The sequence below is a fragment of the Micropterus salmoides genome, unplaced genomic scaffold (genome assembly GCF_014851395.1).
Source record: "Micropterus salmoides isolate LMB-PRFRI ecotype aquatic unplaced genomic scaffold, ASM1485139v1 Ms_hic_scaffold_1, whole genome shotgun sequence".
Lineage (NCBI taxonomy): Eukaryota > Metazoa > Chordata > Actinopteri > Centrarchiformes > Centrarchidae > Micropterus > Micropterus salmoides.
Window position 1 is genome coordinate 56603450 of NW_024040040.1, and position 21595 is coordinate 56625044.

The 21595-nt window shown below is 42.6% G+C and overlaps 1 protein-coding gene across 1 annotated transcript in view; it reads left to right on the forward strand.

The window, feature by feature from the left end:
- Positions 1 to 21595, forward strand: part of LOC119897289 (NACHT, LRR and PYD domains-containing protein 12-like) — a 118428-nt gene that overhangs the window by 66725 nt on the left and 30108 nt on the right. The gene's annotated exons all lie outside the window — the stretch shown is intronic.

Genomic DNA, 21595 nt, shown 5'->3' on the forward strand with positions numbered 1-21595 from the left:
TGTGGTTTCTTAATTTACTTTTAGCTCTAACAGGCAATTGAGCATCAGATAGACAGAATTCCAGTGGCAACATCTTGCACACATTTATGCTTCTTTTTCTGCAAGTGCTGTGATGGCCTTTGCGCTTTTTTGAAGTCTGAAACAAGACACCTTGCAGCAGCAACACTGTGACACACAAGGTATTTCTTTAATGCGCTGTTAAAGCACAGTTGAAGTGTATGCCCCACAAAATAGACTCCCTCTTCAGTTCCCAATGATGGCTCCTGTGCCAGTTGATTGGCGAATGGGGGGTGGTGATGGTGCAGTAGATAAGACACATGCCTTTGGTGTGAGAGACCAAGGTTCAATTTCCCACTGCAGCAAATCCAATGTGTCCCTGAGCAAAACACTTAACCTCCAGTTGCATGCAACCTCTGACATAGCAATTGTAAGTTGCTTTGTCAGCTAAGTAAATAAATGTAAATGTATGCAACCATATTTGTTTGAACCAAAAACGTTCTAGACATTTCAACTTCGGTGTGTCGCAACTTCGCATGTGCTTGAGGAGACCACTTCACCTCAATCTAACAGGTTTCAACTGTTTCTGCTGATACCTGAAAACAGATTTATATATATTCTGCTGCTCAGAAGGTGCCTGTTATGATGTTCTGATTGGGCCTCTGGACTCTAACTTGTTTTAACAAGCTAGATAAAAGGTAATGCCCTGGCAGTGGCAAATAGCTTTGGCTTTATTTGATTTGATTACATTAATGTTTAAGAAATATTTCTTGCTACTATATAAAGGGAATACTGCTGATAAAAAGCACCTTATTTGTTTAAAGTGTTTGCAAACCACATTTTCCGCATAACAATGTGTGTGTGTGTGTGTGTGTGTGTGTGTGTGTGTGTGTATTTTTTACACCCACACATCAATCAAGATCTCAGTGGGGCTGTGGAAAACAAGTCTGGAAGCCAACTCAAAGCCAATTGCACAAGTCTCCATCAAGTGTGGCATATAGCAAGGTGATGCACTATCACCGCTGCTGTTCTACATAGGCCTGAAACCCCCTCAGCCAGATACCGGTCCCGAAGTGGAACAACCATCAGTCACCTCCTCTACATGGATGACATCAAGCTGTATGCCAGAAATGAGCGAGCAACGACATTGGAATGTCGTTCGGACTGGACAAGTGTGGTCGCATGGTATCAAAAAGATGGGAGATGATTAGAACCGAGGGGATTGAACTACCAGAAGGCCATATTGCAGATGTTCAGGACAGCTACAAATACCTTGGGGTGTCGCAGGCTAATGGAAACCATGAGGAGGCAGCAAGGAAGTCCGCCACAGCCAAATACCTACAGAGAGTGAGGCAGGTCCTGAAAAGTCAGCTGAATGGGAAAAACAAGATCCGAGCCATCAATACATACACCCTGCCAGTCATCAGATACCCCGCTGGTATAATAAAATGGCCAAAGGAGAAGATAGAGGATACTGACATCAAGACGAGAAAGCTCCTCACAATGCATGGAGGGTTTCACCCCAAATCCAGCACCCTGAGACTGTACACCAAGGGTAGCGAGGGAGGCCGAGGGCTAGTGAGTGTCAAGACCACTGTCCAGGATGAAACGACGAAGATCCAGGTGTTCATCAGGAAGATGGCCCCCAAAGATGAAGGGTGAGCACAAGGAAGATGAAGAACCTTCATGGAGGGACAAGCAGCTGCACGGCATGTATCACAGACAAATAGAAGAAGTGGCTGATATCACGAAATCCTACCAGTGGCTGGAAAAGGCTGTACTGAAGGACAGCACAGAACCACTAATCATGGCGGCACAAGAACAGGCATTCAGTACAAGATCAATAGAGGCTGGGGTCTACCACACCAGGCAGGACCCAGGTACAGACTGTGCAAGGACGCCCCTGAGACAGTACAGCACATAACAGCAGAGTGTAAGATGCTGGCAGGAAGTGCATACATGGAACGCCATAACCAGGTAGCTGTCATAGTGTACAGGAACATCTGCCATGAGTATGGGCTGGAAGTCCAGGAGCTAGAGAAGATGTGGAAAGTAAGAGCAACAGTGGTGCCAGTGGTGAACGGAGCACTGGGGGCCATGACCCCCAAACTGGGAGAGTGGCTACAGCAGATTCCTGGTAAAACATCAGAGGTCACCGGAGTGCAGTCCAGAAGAGTGCAGTCCTAGGAACAACTAAGATACTGCGCAGAACCCTCAAACTCCCAGGCCTCTGGTAGAGGATGACACATACAGTACCACCCCGCAAGGGGTGAGAGGGGGATTTATATATATATATATATATATATATATATATATATATATATATATATATATACATATTCAATTCAATTCAATTTCAATTCAATTTTATTTATATAGCGCCAAATCACAACAACAGTTATCTCACAGCGCTTTTCATAAAAGAGCAGGTCTAGACCGTACTCTGTGATGTTATTTACAGAAGCCCAACAGTTCCCACCAAGAGCAAGCACTAGGCGACAGAGGCAAGGAAAAACTTCCTTTTAAGAGGCAGAAACCTCGAGCAGAACCATGGCTCAGGGTGGGCGGCCATCTGCCTCGACCGGTTGGGGTGAGAGAGAGAGAGAGAGAGAGAGAGATGTAAGGAGAGAGAGAGGGGAGGGAGGCAGCCTACACAATATACACACAGAGGTACACACAGTGACGGTAATGTTGCTATAGACTAAATGAAAAATGGTACAGATATTTATAATAGTGTTAATGGTAACCATCGTAATGTTAATGATTATAATAACAATAATAACAATAAGACTAGCACAATAGTCGTTGCAGCAGAGGGTGTCGAGCAGGAACACGGGGGCAGCAGGTGACCCGCAGCCACAGATCCAGACTCCACAGCTCCAGAGCCAGAAAACCTGCAGGAAGTGATAGGAGAGAGAGGAGAGAGACGAGAAAGCACAAGACTACCAGAAAGGGGAGAAGTTGTGTTAGTAACATGCAATAATGGGATAAGGTTGCATACAGAGGGAGAGAAAGTAGAGGAGAGAGGAGCTCAGTGCATCATGGGAAATCCCCCGGCAGTCTAGGCCTATAGCAGCATAACTAAGGGATGGTTCAGGACTCACCTGAGCCAGCCCTAACTATAAGCTTTATCAAAGAGGAAAGTCTTAAGCCTACTCTTAAATGTGGAGATGGTGTCTGCCTCCTGAACCCAAACTGGAACCTGGTTCCACAGGAGAGGAGCTTGATAGCTGAACGCTCTGGCTCCTAGTCTACTTTTGGAGACTCTAGGAACCACAAGTAACCCTGCATTCTGGGAGCGCAGTGCTCTGGTGGGGTAGTAAGGTACTATGAGCTCTTTAAGATAAGATGGTGCCTGACCATTAAGAGCTTTGTAGGTAAGAAGAATGATTTTAAATTCTATTCTGGATTTTACTGGAAGCCAATGCAAAGAAGCTAAAACAGGAGAAATGTGATCTCTTTTCCTGGTTCCTGTCAGAACACGTGCTGCAGAATTCTGGATCAGCTGAAGAGTCTTAATGGACTTTTTTGAGCAGCCTGATAATAAGGAATTGCAGTAATCCAGCCTAGAAGTAACAAATGCATGGACTAGTTCTGCATCATTTTTAGACAGGATGTTCCTGATTTTCGCAATATTACGTAGGTGAAAAAAGGCGGTCCTTGAAATTTGCTTAATGTGAGACTTAAACGACATGTCCTGATCAAAGATAACTCCAAGATTCCTCACAGTGGTGCTGGAGGCCAAGGCGATGCCATCCAGGGAAACTATATCTTTAGATAATGCGTCACGGAGGTGCTTAGGCCCCAGAGCAATAACTTCAGTTTTATGAGAAAATTACAGGTCATCCAGGTTTTAACATCTTGAAGGCACATTTGAAGTTTAGCTAACTGATGAGTTTCATCTGGCTTGATCGATAGATATAACTGAGTATCATCTGCATAACAATGAAAGCTTATGGAATGTTTCCTGATAATATTGCCTAAAGGAAGCATATATAAAGTGAAGAGGATTGGTCCAAGGACAGATCCTTGAGGAACTCCATGAGTAACTTTGGCGTGCATGGAGGACTCATCGTTAACATGTACAAACTGAAATCGATCTGATAAATAGGACTTAAACCAGCTTAGATAATATTAATATTCCAGTCTCTGCAATAGGATCTGATGGTCAATGGTATCAAATGCAGCACTAAGATCTAATAAAACCAGTACAGAGACAAGTCCTTTGTCTGATGCAATAAGGAGGTCATTAGTAATTTTCACCAGTGCTGTCTCTGTGCTATGATGAGCTCTAAATCCTGACTGAAAATCCTCAAATAAACTATTGCTCTGTAGAAAGTCACACAACTGTTTAGCAACTGCTTTCTCCAGAACCTTAGAGAGAAATGGAAGGTTAGATATAGGTCTATAGTTGGCTAAAACATCCGGATCAAGTTTGGGCTTTTTCAGAAGAGGTTTAATTACAGCTACTTTAAAGTACTGTGGTACATAGCCTGTTGATAAAGATAGATTGATCATATCTAGTATAGAGGTGCTGACTAAGGGTAAACATCTTTAAGCAGCCTAGTCGGGATGGGGTCTAAGAGGCAGGTTGATGGTTTAGATGAAGAAATTATTGAAGTTAGTTGGTAAAGATTGAGGGAAGCAAAACAGTCTAAACATGTATCTGGTTCTACAGCTGTTTCTAAGGTTCCTGAGTTAAGAGATAAGTCGGTGCCAATTGAGGGCAGGTCTTGGTGAATTTTGTCTCTAATAGCTAGAATTTTATATTAAAGAAGCTCATGAAATCGTAACTACTGAGAGCTATGGGAATACTTGGCTCAATAGAGCTGTGACTCTCTGTCAGCCTGGCTACAGTGCTGAAAAGAAACTGGGTTGTTCCTATTTTCCTCTATTAATGACGAGTAGTACGCTGCTCTGGCATTACGGAGGGCCTTCCTATAAGTTTTAAGACTATCTTGCCAAATTAAACGAGAATTTTCCACTTTGGTAGAACGCCAATTCCTCTCAAGTTTCCGTGATATTTGCTTTAATTTGCGAGTTTCAGTATTATACCATGGAGCTAACCGTTTTGTTTTAGTATTTTCTTTTTTAGAGGGGCTACAGAGTCGAGTGTCATTCGCAGCGAGCCTGCAGCACTATCAACAAGATGATCGATTTGGGAGGGACTGAAATTAGCATAGGAGTCCTCCGTTACTTTGTGACTAGATAATGTATTTAGAGCTGATGGAATCGCATCCTTAAATTTAGCTATAGCACTATCAGACAGACATCTTGTATAGAAATTTTGCCCAATGGCGAGTAGTTCAGCAATACAAACTCAAAAGTTATCAAACAGTGGTCGGATAAAGAGGGATTCTGTGGGAACACCACTAAATGTTCAATTTCAATACCATACACCAAAACAAGGTCGAGGGTGTGGTTAAAACAGTGAGTCGGTTCATGAACACTCTGAGAGAAGCCGATGGAATCTAACAGAGAGATAAACGCAGTACTAAAGCTGTCATTCTCAACGTCCACATGAATATTAAAATCTCCTACAATAATAACTTTGTCCGTTTTAAGGACTAAAGTTGACAAAAACTCTGCAAATTCAGATAAGAATTCAGAGTACGGGCCAGGTGCTCGGTACACTATAACAAAAAGAATTGGTTGCAGTGATTTCCAACTTGGGTGCGAAAGACTAAGAACAAGACTTTCAAATGAGTTATAGTTTAGTTTAGGTTTAGAGCTGATTAGTAGGCTAGAGTCGAAGATAGCTGCAACTCCACCTCCTCGGCCTGTGCCTCGAGGAATGTGAGTATTAATATGACTGGGAGGGGTGGATTCATTTAGGCTAACATATTCTCCATCACCCAGCCAGGTTTCAGTAAGACCAAATAAATCAATATCATAATCTGATATTAGTTCATTTACTAGTACACCTTTAGAAGAGAGAGATCTGATGTTTAAGAGTCCACATTTAACTCTCCTATTCGTTTGCACTATTGCTCTTGTGGTTTTAATTTTTATGAGGTTTTTATGCACAGCTCCTCTTCTGTTTACCTTTTTAAATAATTTCGATGGTCGGGGGGCAGACACCGTCACTATAGGATTTTCACTAAGTAACTCCTGAAATGGAGAGCAGAGAAGTGTGTTAGACTGCGACTCTGCGTAGGGTTTTGGGTGGGTAACTGCTGAAAAGAAGGGCAGAGAAGTGTGTTAACTGCGACTCTGCCTCCTGGTCTCAACTCTGGGTTGTCATGGATTTGGTCCACTAATAAACTTGGCCAGATTTCTAGAAATGAGAGCTGCTCCTTCCCAAGTGGGATGGATGCCGTCTCTCCGGATCAGACCAGGTCTTCCCCAGAAAGTCTGCCAATGATCAACAAAGCCCACATCGTTTGCAGGGGTCCAGAGAAAACTACGGTGTCCGACATTGTTTTTGCATATGTACACACCGACTCAACATTAATCTTAGTGACCTCCGATTGGCGTAACCGGGAGTCATTACCGCCGACGTGAATAACAATCTTACTGTATTTACGTTTATCCTTAGCCAGCAGTTTCAAATAAGACTCAATGTCGCCCGCTCTGGCCCCAGGGATGCACTTAACTATGGCCGCTGGCTTCGCTAACTTCACGTTTCTCAAAATGGAGCTGCCAATGATCAGAGTTGGTTTCTCAGCGGGTGTGTCGCTGAGTGGGGAAAATCTGTTAGAAACGTGAACAGGTTGATGATGCCCCGTGGACTTTGAATGCTTACAACTATTCCTCCTTTGGACAGTCACCCAGCCCCCCTTTCCTGGCTGCACAGGGGATGCCGGAGGACAGCTACCAGAGGCTAACTCAGGCCGTTCCGCACCAACTACCGGGGACTGGCTAGCTACAGTAGCTAAAGACTGATCTACCAAGGTGCGGAGCCGGACTTCTAAATCACTGAGCCTCGCCTCCATGTCTATAAATAAACTACACTTATTACATGTACCATTACCGCTAAAGGAGGCAGAGGAGTAACTAAACATCTGACACATCGAGCAGGAGAAAGTAGGAGAGAGAGAGGGAGAAGCCATCGCTAGCTGCTAAGCTAAAGTCGCTAACGGCTAAGCTGAATTACTGTAGCGTCAGTTACCAAAACTTTAGAACAACTATGAGATTGAACAGCAGTCACTAAAAGATGGAAAGAAGTGTGAGTGCTTAGGCAAAATTACTGTAAAGAATAAGTGTTTAGCGAACAGTTGGCCGCTGTAATCAAACAAATGTAACTGTTATTTAGCGAGAGCAACAACACGGTACCAACACACAAGTACCGGAAACGGAAATGAGTCGACACGCTTACCGCAATACGTCAGCAGGAGCAGACGTACAATTGTTGTATATATATATAAATAAATAAATAAGTCTGGCATCAGGCCAATAAGTCTGGCATCAGGCCCATTTTTTATCCGTTGCATGAGAGGCATCGCCAATGTCGTGTACACGTTTTGCTCAGTTGGTAGTGTGTGTGCTTCCCGTTGGGAGGGTTGAATGATCGATCCCAACATGCTGTGGATTTTCTTTCTCCTTGTTAAACAAATTGATTATAAGGACACTTTTTTTCTCCCATAAGGATAAGACAGTTATTGAGGACCATTTAAATGATGAATTAAAGAACATAAGCAAATGGCTGATGGAGAATAAATTGTCTTTGCATTTAGGGAAAACTAACAAACTAACACAACAACAACAAACGTTGAATGACAACCCGAACAGGAAAACAAACAAAATAAAATGTGAAACAAATAAGCACAAACCACAAGTGGCGACATAAAATATACCACAAGTAGCGACATAAAACAAAGCAAAACTTTATTTTGGCTACCAATACAACCAACAAGTACAAAATGGCTGCTTCAGACCGGTTATGGCATCAAGTCAGCCATCAGTTAGATATGGACGTCACTGGACTTTATAAAATTCTGGATACACCTCCAAATAAAGCGGTGGACCGAAGCTTAGAAAAATCTCCCTATAGTAAGCCTATTTCTGCTACAGAGGAAACATGTTCTGGAGGGGAGATTCAGCAGCAGCTACACCAAATTGTGGAAAATCAAAATCATCTCACACATGAGCTAAAAAGAAACATGGCACAAATGCCAATGGAAATCACAAATCATACGGACCAAACAGGCAAATCCCTAACAGCCACATTTCAAGAGCAACAAAAAGAGGTGGTCAAAAACATGAACAAGCACTTAGAATATCTGCAGACACATTTCAGTGCATCCCTTAGTTGGAGATTAAAACACCATCATACAGAACTGCTGAAGGATTTTCTCTGATGCAGTAACTCACCTGCAGGAGGAGCTGTCTCAGTGCAAAAATACCATCCATTCTCTGTCTGAGGAGATGACCGTAGTTAAAGCTGCTACCACATTTGGTCAGGCAAACATTTCCTCTGTTTTTTCAAGGGGAAAAGGCATGTATCCCAAACCGCCCCAGATTAGAATCCACTAGGCAACCTGGAGTGGTGGATGAGGATGTAGGATCACCAGGCGGAAGCACCATACCTGGAGAAATAAAAAATTGATATATGGGGAAAATTATCATTAAACTTGAGTTTCCCACTTTTAGAATACTGAATGATGCAACTGATCCACTTCAATACCTGGAAAGGTGTGAAGATTTCCACACTCTTAGCCCCCTCTCTGATGAGGAGCTCATCGCAACCATGCATAACGTGTTGCATGGAACTGCAAGAGATTGGTGGGATGTGGCTAGACACAAAATACACACATGGAAGGAATTTGATCAACAGTTTCGTGCTGCCTTTCTGTCAAAAGATTATGAAGATGAACTGGCAGAAAGGGTGCGTACTACAGTTCAAGGAGAAGGAGAGCACATCTGAGACTTTGCTTATATGTTCCAGCCACTATGCAAGCGCAGGAAATCTTGTATTGAAGAGGATGAAATCCTTAAAATGATCTTGAAAAATATTAATCCTCAACTGGCTAGTCAACTAAGAAGTAGCAGTGTTACCACTGTGGATGGACCAACAGCTTGAGAAAGACTGGGAAAATCAACTGCAGTATGAGCAGAGGAAAGATTTATTAAAGAAAACAGGCAAACCTGCTACCTCTGACTCTGCTAACACCAAAGAAAATCCTGCCAGACTAAACCAACCTAACTACAACAGGCCCCCTAACATAAACTGTTGGTGCTGCAAAGGTAGTCATGCCCCAGCATCCTGTCCGCAGTGGATCCCGAACAGATCTTCTTCGAGGCCTTCACAGCAGCAAACTGCAAGAGCTTCATCTAGCAACCAAGGGCATGCTACGCTTGGTTCTCTTATCACTTCCTTCTACTCCTTTCACACCTAATAACTTGCTTCCTTGTCAGTTGAGAGTGCCCCTAAATATCGGACCATGGAAGGGAGCTGCAATCCTCCAGCCAGGGTCTTTTGAAGACTGCCAGTGACGATGCACATTTGGATGAGTTCGGGAAAAATCAACTGCTGTGTCAGCTTCAGGGAAACACAGATGTCTGCACAGCGACACTGGGATGCGCAGGGGTTTTGTCCCATAAAACATTTCTTACTCACAATGTGCCCATTAAACAAAAGCCATATCGTGTATCACCAACCAAGAGTATGTGGAGGAAATGTTGAAAAATAACATCATAGAGCCATCCACCTCACCTTATGCAGCTCCAGTGGTCAAAAAAGAATGATTCCAAACCACGGTTTTGCGTGGATTACAGAAAACTAAATGCAGCTACTCACAATGATGCTTACCCTTTACCAAATATACAGGAAATATTGGAATCGTTGGCATGAGCTGTTGTGTTCACAACTCTGGACCTTAACAGTAGGTACTGGCAAGTGCAAATGGACATGTAAAGAGAAAACTGCTTTCATTTGTCCCCTTGGCTCCTATCAGTTCACGGTTATGCCTTTTGGGCTTAAAAATGCCCCAGTTACATTCCAACGGCTGATGAAACGAGTACTTGAAAAACTACGAGGAGCAACTTGTTTGGTGTATCTAGATGACATTATCATCTATTCAGAACCTAACAGTAAATACACAGAAAAGACCAGGGCAGTAGTGGATTTCCCTGTACCTCAGAACATAAAAGATCTACAAAGGTTTCTCGGAATAGCTGGATGGTACCACAGGTTTGTGCCCCAATTTTCACAGCTCACAGAACCCCTTAACGCCCTTAAGCATAAAGGAGTGAAGTTCATCTGGACTTCATCTTGTCCGAAAGCTTTCGAGGCCCTAAAATAGCATTTGCTGGCCCCTTGGGGCATCCTGACTTTAAACTTCCACTTGTCGTTTATATACAGGAATGCCTTAGTGTTGTCTGGGCTCTGGAGAAGTGGAGATATTATTTGGATGGAAGACATTTCACTGTAGTCCCCGATCATTCGTCGCTTTTCTGGGTCTTTAAAACCCAAAAGTCCAGCTCCCAACTGATCCGGTGGGCCTCCAAGAGTTCTCTTTCATGGTAGAATACCGTAAGGGAAAATACAATACAGTGACTGATGCACTGTCAAGAGCTCCTGTGGATAACCACCAATTCCAGTCTGCCGTGTGTGCTGCTGTATTACGTTCCAAGAGAGACACTAAAAAAAATCTCTGAGTAAGTAACAAGTAACCGACGAGGACATTTGGAAAGCCCAGCAGGAGGATTCTGACATTCAAAGCCTGTATAAGCGAATAATGGAAACAGGAGAAGTAATTGAAAATCCAAACACCAAGTTCACTGTTCTGGAGGACAAAGTCTTTAGAATAGTGAAATTACCTCATAAAACCCTCTACCAAATATACATGCCGTCCTCACTCCGCCACAGCTTCTTCATCACTATCACAATGATTTTCTCTCTGGGCATCTAGGAAGATACATGACATACAGGAGATTGCAATCCCCTATGCATTGGCCTAGGATGAGCCTAGATGTATCAAACCATGTGCAGCCATGTCAAGTTTGCCAACTTTTCTAGCCAGAGGCACGTAAACCCAACAGACAGTTGTAAATGAGCCTTGGGAGATGCTGGGACCACTTTCTTTAGCGCCATGCATCATGGGAATTTTGGGGGATGGACTTAGGCTGCCCATCACCCCATCCCTCAGAATTCCCATGATGGCGGTGAAGAAAGTTTATTTAAAATTTAATGCTAATAAGTCTCCTATTTGTTTGAAACACAAAAGTTACTTTGTGATTTATGTTTTGTTAAACGTGTCTGCTTAGAATATAGTGTTTTTTGTTGGTAATTGTCATTCTTGTGGTTTTACTATTGAAACCAGGAGTGAAATGTTTCATTTGATAAGAACAGCTGCATTGATAGATAGATAAAGAGCCAGTCCTTCTTGTGCCTGACATTGATTTAAGTCACAATATATTAATATTAAAGCTTGAAAATTTTACGGAGCTGTTTGTTGTTTGAACTTGATGCTAACAAAATGTGGAGTCCTTACTGAATTTCAGTGGTTAATTTCAAAATTCTATGTTGTTAGTCTTTCTAAATGTAATCATTGTTAACATGATATTAAGTCTTTCACAGCACAATTCTTTGGCTGTTCATTTATTTTATTGTTCAACAACGTAATAGCCATCGCAGAATATATGTTTATAAGCAAAACATGCCTTCTATTGGTGCTTTTTGTCAGAATAAGACATGATTGATAAAGAAACTTGAAAGCCTTCCCTTCACAGTGTATCTGAGTAGTCCGGTGGTGGAGGTCTTGCTCTTGCTCCAGATCCAGAGATTGATGGATAAAACCCTGCTCACAGCATGTTAACGAAAAGGGGGCCAAACTTAACACATATGTTTGCTGAACAAGTGTGCAGCACATCATTGAGTCTCTTAACTGATGGAGCCGCACACTGCACTGACAGCGGTAGCAATCGCAAAAAATAGCTGGCAGCTCTCACACGCATTTTCTTAAGGAAATGCCCGTTCTCATTAATTTTACTTCAGTGACAGATGCTGACACCCTCGCCTTTAATAAAGGCAATGATCAAGCTGGATGACCTCTACAGTAGGTGTTTCCCACACATTGATTTATTTGTGGTGGCCTGACACATTATCAACACTCTGTTTTGTTAGGCTACTATTTAAAATGGGTAAAATTGTATTATATGTCACCATGCCTATATTCAGCTAATATATTCTCTCTCTCTCTCTGAGTGTGGCTGAGAGTTTGTGAGTGATTTCAAACTTCTTTTGTGTCCCTCCTGTTTACTGTATTATTGTTGGATCATTGTTTGCGGTTGTTGTCACTGTAAGTTGCTGTGTGTTTGGGGGCAGTAAGCCGTGTTTCTTGATGGGGATGGTGCCCTCCAAGACGCCGTCCATTCTCTGTCTCTGAAGCATAGGGTGAAGGTGGTGCCGCAGCCCAGCACCACGTTGGTGCAGGTGCAGCTGGCGGTAGGAAAACAGGTGGGGCATGGAAATATTTTGTGTGCCTCACGCATGAATAAAGCAGTGGTTGTATTTATGAAGGATCTAGAGTTTGTCAGTCAGCTCATAGAAAGTGGACTCATCTTAAATGACGATGTTTGTGCAGATTTCCCCGCTGGCGGTGCCTTCCGTCCGGGTCACTGTGTCTGGGGTCCCCCCATTTATTTCCAACAAGGCGCTGGAGACAGAACTGTAGCACTTTGGGAGATTTGCAAGCGGGTTCCGGGCGGTGAGTCTGGGCTGTAGGGATGCCAAACTGAAGCATGTTCAGTCTCTGCGGAGACAAGTGTTCATGTTTCTGGATGACCACAGACCCAACGGAGATGAGGAAGCATGCAGTGGACTTTTATACAGACTTGTTCAGGGCAGACGGCTGTGATGTGGACTCTGCTGTGGAGCTTCACCAGGGGCTTCCTCAGCTGGGTCCAGGAGATAAGGAGGGTTTGAGTTTGGATAAAAATCTCGATGAACTGACTGCTGCTGTGTCTCAGATGGCGTCTGGCAAGGCTCCAGGAATAGATGGTTTACAATCAGACTTTTTTAAACACTTCTGGACTATCATGGGACAAGGTGTTAGCAACAAAACAATCAGTGACTGAACTAATATCACAGTGTGGATAAGGTAGACAAGATAACAGAACAACAGACAAAGATAACAGAACAGAACAGATTTACACAGAATGATCATAATCAGATTAAATAATGAAACTGGCAGTGAACATAAATCGACACCTGGCAGACAGACAGAACCCAAGAATGATGGTACAGAAACTAATAACAAACATCAGACAGGAACAGAACTGAACATAAACTAAGGCAGGCACCGGTATATTAAAAGGACAGATCAGACCAGAACACGCACACAAAACAAGCAGAAGACAGAACAACATAGACAAACTCCACAAGACACAAACAGAAAGGACCAAATCAAAATGCAAACACACACAGAGAAGACTGGATACAAGACAACAGACAGGACTGAAACCCAAAACCCAAAAGACTATATAACAGATACCACACTGACCAAACAACCAAAACTCACAGAGAACTAAGCAGAGCAGACAGGCAGAATGTGACATAAAACATGTATTGTGCGCATGCTGTTTTGCAATGACACTTGTTTTGTCTTCTAATTGTCTTGTTATAAATCCAGTGCACACTTTCCTTGACAGTAACCCCCAGCACCCCTCTAAAAGCTCCGCTTGAGCGGAGATGATTGGTAACAGCTGCTACAACTAGCTAGTCACTAGTCACGCTAGACTTTTCCTTTTGTAATAGCTTTACATTTACTCATTTAGCTAATATTTATCTTACAATTGCTATATATACACAGTGGGGTATTGAACCTAGTTCTCTCGCACAGGCATGTGTCTGTCACTGCTCCATCACCACCCCAATATCATCCTTCACAATTTAAAAATGATTTATGCTTATACTAAACCCTGTGTAAGTATTTGTTTACAGAGTGACAGAGGTGAAGAGGTTTAAGGGTAACAGGGAGAAGCAGGTCAGATACACATATTGTGTATCCATTTTTGATGCTGAAAGAGGATGTGCTGGTCTGACCCCTCTCCTCCTTTCAGGGTGGAGCCTGGTGGAGTCCGATGGTTGAGACCAGGTCTGAGGAAGTGTAAGTGTGTTTTTCATTTGATTCATGAAAACAAAGCAGCACAGATTCAACCATCTTCTGACTGTGACATCACTCATTCAAAGCTCTGATATCATCAAAGTGTCAATCAATGAACAGATGATCAATCAATAACTGCAGCTGGATTGTGTCTCGTTCTCTCCATCAGATTCCTGTGAACTCACATTCGACACAAACACAGTAAACAGAAGGATCAAACTGTCTGATGACAGAGAGGCAACACTTGTGGAGGAGGATCAGTTCTATGGTGATCATCCAGACAGGTTTGACTGCTGCCCTCAGCTACTGGATAGAAATGGTCTTACTGGTCGCTGTTACTGGGAGATCGAGTGGAGAGGAGGAGTTAATATATCAGTGAGTTACAGAGGAATCAGAAGGACAGGAGGAAGTGAAGACTGTGTGTTTGGATGGAATGATCAGTCCTGGAGTCTGAGGTGCTCTGATGGTGGTCGTTACTCTGTCTGGCACAATAAAAGACAAAAATCCATCTCATCTTCTTTTTCCTTGTCTGTCTCTGGTAGAGTAGCAGTGTATGTGGATTGTCCTGCTGGCACTCTGTCCTTCTACAGAGTCTCTTATGACACACTGATCCACCTGCACACCTTCAAAACAACATTCACTGAACCTCTGTATCCTGGGTTTGGATTTTTTCTGTCATCTTGGTCTGTTTCCTCAGTGTCTCTATGTACTGTGTAGGAGTACCCATTCTCTTCTCAGGCGTCATATATACACGCTTTGATAAAACTGTGGCTATTGTATGTAAAACGTAGATTTTGCATGTATATGATATGCTGCAGTTTGCTATTGCTATCACGGCTGATGTGCTAGCAGGTAGGGTTAGCCAGTCGACATGCATATATTTACTGACTTAGGTTTAGGCACTAACTTCTGTGATGGTTAAGGTTAGGGTAAGTTGCCTCTGGAGACTGTCAATGCCTTTAAACACAAACTTCGCTTGCTAGTTAGCAACCAGAAGCGCTACTAGCATTTCTAACAAATTCATCAATGAACTTTGTACAAAGTGATTCAAAGTGATTGAACAGATTCATCATCATCATTTCTCTTGTAATCTTCTTCCACTTCCATTCCTTTAAAGATGGAAGCTCTGATCATTAAATGGTGGAAATGCCGTTGACTTGGACCTTCTGTCATGAGTTTTTTTAATTCTGTCTCTTGTTCCAATAAAAGTAGAATGTTACTGTGAGTGTTTTTGTTGTCTTTTTCAGGTCAGGTGTACTGACATGATTCAGCTAGAAGATACAGTATATGGCCAAAAGCTTGTGTACACAGTTGTCAGAATCAGAAAATGCTTTATTTCCAAATTTGCGTTGGAGATAAGGTGATATATGTAGACAAACCTTCAGTTGACATAAATAAATGTGGAAATCTATAAATATGGAATAGATTGACAAAATTTAAAATATAGAAGAAAAACGATTAACACTTAACAACAAAAATGTGCATAATACCGGATGCTAATATATACAGTATTTGAGTGGGAAGCGGGTGTGTCAGTGAGGGACCCGGTCCTTGTTAATGAGGCTAGCTATAGAAGGGTGGAAGCTGTTTTTGTGGCGAGAGGTTTTGATGGACCGCAGCCTCCTGTCAGAAGGGAGTGACTGAAACAGTTTGTAACTGGGATGGGAGTTGTCAACTACAATCTTTCCTGCATGCCTCAGAGTCCTGGAGGCATACAGGTCCTGGAGAGATGGAAGGTGACCACCAATCACCTTCTCTGCAGAGCAAATGATACACTGCAGCCGGCCCTTGTCCCTGGCAGTAGCAGAAGAGTACCAGATGGTGATGGAGGAGGTTAGGATTGACTCGATGACTGCGGTGTAGAAGTGCACCATCATTGTCTTTGGCAGGCTGAACTTCTGAGCTCCCACTTGAGGAGCTGAACATAATCTCCCTCCTGAAGAGGAGCAAACTTCAGGAACTTGACCGACTGGTGACTGGTTGTGCAGCTGTTAGTGTACAGGGAGAAGAGCAGAGGGGAAAGAACACAGCAGGTGAACCAGTGCTGATAGTTGTAGTGAACAGGCCTGTGTGGATTTGATCATTTATATTAAATAATTTTGAGATTCGCAATTCTCTTTGTTTCCTTATAACTTGTGTATTACCTTGTTCAATTAAATAATCTTTGTTAAGTTACTTGGTGGTTCTTGCCATTTCAATTTGAGTAGTTTTATTACCATGTTCTTAAGACTGTGTTGAAAAGATGAATCCATAAATAAGTTAATTATGCAGTGCTTTAATATTCAGCAAGGATTCCTGACATTTCTTCAATTTATGTTTTAACCAATGCTTTGTTCCCAACACTCTTGGACACTTTCTTTAGAAATTATATGATAAAGAAATGTTCTCCTGTGCTACTTAATTAATTTTCCAGTTCGAATTTAATGTTATATAACCATTTATTCTTTTATACATTAAAGTTGACAATGGCACACTTAAATTGGCATGTTAAAATGTACTAATATTATCTACCTGGATTCACTACAATGGGCCGGGACTGCCACTGCGTCCACAGTCCCGTAGTCGTGAATCCAGGTAGATCCACATTAGCGTCTGGGGTGTTCTGGGATAGCCAGGTTTCAGAGAGGCAAAGTAAACTGCACTCCCTGAACGTCCTGTCTGTCCTCACAAGGGCAGCCAGCTCATCCATCTTGTTGGTCAGACAGTTCACATTTCCCAACACTATCGACGGAACCGAGGGCTTGTACTTCCACTGCTTAGCCGCTAGCCTAGCCTTCGCCTTTGCTCCAGCTCTGCAGCCTCGGTGCCTCTTCCTCAGCTTCTCAGGTATGTGGTGAAAAATGCTGGCTCGTCCCATTGTTTGGAGTGAAAGCAGCTTCTCCCTTGAATGAACAAGATGTCCACTGCTATGTTGTATCCATAGGATATATTTAAAATAAAGTTTTACACAGCTAGTGTTATATAAATAGTTAATAGTTAAAAAAACACACTTAAAGTATTAAAAACAACATGACATGTACGGAGCTACTGGATCAGTATCCTGCTCGCGCTGGCACCGGAAGTTGACGTAGTAGCTGATGTTTGTCCAGTTTGTTGCACAGTGAGCGCATGTTTGATAAAAATATTGCTGGTAGCGGTTAGGAAGTTAGGAAGCCGGCAGTCACATCCATGATTCCATGATGTTACACAGATCATGGCTGCCACCCTTTACACAGTGAATTTCAGCCTCTTCTTCTGGACGGAGGTTTATAGTCCCATGGTGGAGAACAAAGTCGGATCAAAACAGCTTTGTTCCAGCAGCATCACTCAGATGAACAAGTCGTAGCAACATTGCACTGTTGCTATAGAAGCTCTATATTTTTATTCTAGTGGTTATTTATTTCATTTTTTTTTCATTTCATATTTATTTATTTCATATATTTTGTTTTTATCTTTCTCTTGATTATTGGAGCCATGAAGACTTTTATCATGTTTGTCTGTGTTGTTTGTATAATGTGTGTCAAGATCGACGCCTTCTCTCTTGCAAATCAAATCCAAATAAAGTGAGCTGAATGTGAAGCTAGTGGGAAGAAGAAGTGGGAGTCATTTTGGCCACATCTCAGTGCAATGTAAACAATGTCGGACACCATTTTATCTTAAAGAGCTCATAGTACCTTACTATCCCACCAGAGCACTGCGCTCCCAGAATGCAGGGTTACTTGTGGTTCCTAGAGTCTCCGAAAGTAGAATGGGAGCCAGAGCATTGAGCTATCAAACAATGTCGAACACCGTAGTTTTCTCTGGACCCCTGCCAATCTGACCAGTGATGACATGTATAGCCGCATGTCGTCATTCCGCCGCTGGTTGTCGAGGTGGTGTCCAGCAAACGATGTGGGCTTTGTAGATCATTGGCAGACTTTCTGGGGAAGACCTGGTCTGATCCGGAGAGACGGCATCCATCCCACTTGGGAAGGAGCAGCTCTCATTTCTAGAAATCTGGCCAAGTTTATTAGTGGACCAAATCCATGACAACCCAGAGTTGAGACCAGGAGGCAGAGTCGCAGTCTAACACACTTCTCTGCCCTTCTTTTTCAGCAGTTACCCACCCAAAACCCTACGCAGAGTCGCAGTCTAACACACTTCTCTGCTTCTCCATTTCAGGAGTTACTTAGTGAAAACCCTATAGTGACAGTGTCTGCCCCCCGACCATCGAAATTATTTAAATCAAAGGTAAACAGAAGAGGAGCTGTGCATAAAAACCTCATAAAAATTAAAACCACATGAGCAATAGTGCAAACGAATAGGAGAGTTAAATGTGGACTCTTAAACATCAGATGTCTCTCTTCTAAAGGTGTACTAGTAAATGAACTAATATCAGATTATGATATTGATTTATTTTGTCTTACTGAAACCTGGCTGGGTGATGAAGAATATGTAATCAGCTCTAAACCTAAACTAAACTATAACTCATTTGAAAGCCTTGTTCTTGGTCTGTCGCACCCAAGTTGGAAATCACTGCAACCAATTCTCTTCGTTATAGTGTACCGAGCACCTGATCCGTACTCTAAATTCTTATCTGAATTTGCAGAGTTTTTGTCAACTTTAGTCCTTAAAACGGACAAAGTTATTATTGTACGGGATTTTAATATTCATGTGGACGTTGAGAATGACAGCTTCAGTACTGTGTTTATCTCTCTGTTAGATTCCATTGGCTTCTCTCAGAGTGTTCATGAACCGACTCACTGTTTTAACCACACCCTCGACCTTGTTTTGGTGTATGGTATTGAAATTGAACATTTAATAGTGTTCCCACAGAATCCCTCTTTGTCCGACCACTGTTTGATAACTTTTGAGTTTGTATTGCTGAACTACACGCCATTGGGCAAAAATTTCTATACAAGATGTTTGTCTGATAGTGCTGTAGCTAAATTTAAGGATGCGATTCAATCAGCTCTAAATTCATTATCAGATTACAAAGTAACGGAGGACTCCTATGATAATTTCAGTCCCTCCCAAGTCGATCATCTTGTTGATAGTGCTGCAGGCTCGCTGCGAATGACACTCAACTCTGTAGGACATAGGAAGGTCCTCCGTAATGCCAGAGCAGCGTACTACTCGTCATTAATAGAGGAAAATAGGAACAACCCCAGGTTTCTTTTCAGCACTGTAGCCAGGCTGACAGAGAGTCACAGCTCTATTGAGCCAAGTATTCCCATAGCTCTCAGTAGTTACGACTTCATGAGCTTCTTTAATGATAAAATTCTAACTATTAGAGACAAAATTCTTGACTGTTTTGCTTCCCTCAATCTTTACCAACTAACTTCAATAATTTCTTCATCTAAACCATCAACCTGCCTCTTAAACCCCATCCGGACTAGGCTGCTTAAAGATGTTTTACCCTTAGTCAGCACCTCTATACTAGATATGATCAATCTATCTTTATCAACAGGCTATGTACCACAGTACTTTAAAGTAGCTGTAATTAAACCTCTTCTGAAAAAGCCCAAACTTGATCCGGATGTTTTAGCCACCTATAGACCTATATCTAACCTTCCATTTCTCTCTAAGGTTCTGGAGAAAGCAGTTGCTAAACAGCTGTGTGACTTTCTACAGAGCAATAGTTTATTTGAGGATTTTCAGTCAGGATTTAGAGCTCATCATAGCACAGAGACAGCACTGGTGAAAATTACTAACGACCTCCTTATTGCATCAGACAAAGGACTTGTCTGATGCAATGAGGAGGTCTTGACATAGCTAAACTTTAAATGTGCCTTCAGGATGTTAAAATCTGGATGACCTGTAATTTTCTAATGTTAAACTCAGATAAAACTGAAGTTATTGCTCTGGGGCCTAAGCACCTCCGTGACGCATTATCTAAAGATATAGTTTCCCTTGATGGCATCGCCTTGGCCTCCAGCACCACTGTGAGGAATCTTGGAGTTATCTTTGATCAGGACATGTCGTTTAAGTCTCACATTAAGCAAATTTCAAGGACCGCCTTTTTTCACCTACATAATATTGCGAAAATCAGGACCATCCTGTCTAAAAATGATGCAGAACAACTAGTCCATGCATTTGTTACTTCTAGGCTGGATTACTGCAATTCCTTATTTTTCAGGCTGCTCGAAAAAGTCCATTAAGACTCTTCAGTTGATCCAGAATGCTGCAGCACGTGTTCTGACAGGAACCAGGAAAAGAGATCACATTTCTCCTGTTTTAGCTTCTCTGCACTGGCTTCCAGTAAAATCCAGAATAGAATTTAAAATCATTCTTCTTACCTACAAAGCTCTTAATGGTCAGGCACCATCTTATCTTAAAGAGCTCATAGTACCTTACTACCCCACCAGAGCACTGCGCTCCCAGAATGCAGGGTTACTTGTGGTTCCTAGAGTCTCCAAAAGTAGACTAGGAGCCAGAGCATTCAGCTATCAAGCTCCTCTCCTGTGGAACCAGGTTCCAGTTTGGGTTCAGGAGGCAGACTCCATCTCCACATTTAAGAGTAGGCTTAAGACTTTCCTCTTTGATAAAGCTTATAGTTAGGGCTGGCTCAGATGAGTCCTGAACCATCCCTTAGTTATGCTGCTATAGGCCTAGACTGCCGGGGGATTTCCCATGATGCACTGAGCTCCTCTCTCCTCTACTTTCTCTCCCTCTGTATGCAACCTCATCCCATTATTGCATGTTACTAACACAACTTCTCCCCTTTCCGGTAGTCTTGTGCTTTCTCGTCCCTCTCCTCTCTCATCCTATCACTTCCTGCAGGTGTTTCTGGCTCTGGAGCTGTGGAGTCTGTGGTTGCGAGTCACCTGCTGCCCCCGTGTTCCTGCTCGACACCCTCTGCTACAACTAATGTTACTAGTCCTATTGTTATTATAATCATTAACATTATGATTATTATCATTAACACTACTATAAATAGCTATACCATTTTTCATTCAGTCATTTAGTCTATAGCAACATCACCTTTACTGTCTGTACCTGTGTGTATATTGTATAGGCTGCCTCCCCTCTCTCTCCTTCCATCCCTCTCTCTTTCTCTTCAAATATCACGCTCTCTTGGTGTCGGCTCCGGTAAAGGTCTCTGTGATTGTCATATACAGTGGGGGAAATAAGTATTTGACCCCTTGCTGATTTTGCAGGTTTGCCCACTTACAAAGAATGCAACGATCTATAATTTTAATCATATGGTGGGCAAACCTGCAAAATCAGCAAGGGGTCAAATACTTATTTCCCCCACTGTACCGTCTTCCAGGACAAGTGCGTAACTTTATGGATGAACTAGACACACTGCTGCCTGTAATCCCAGAGCATGACTGTCTGTTACTTGTCCTCAGTGACATGAACATTAACTTAGACAATTCAAACTCTGCAGACTTCCTGTATTAAGTCCATTGATCTAACACTTCTTCTCAGCCCCCTGACCCACAAAGCTGGCAAGGTGCTTGACCTCCTTCTTGTCTGAAACTGTGCCACCGAATGCCTTCCAGTCAAAGCTCTACACGTCTGACCACTATTTCATCCAGGTCACGGTATGCCTACAGGAACAGCCCATTGTTCCAGCACCATTTGTC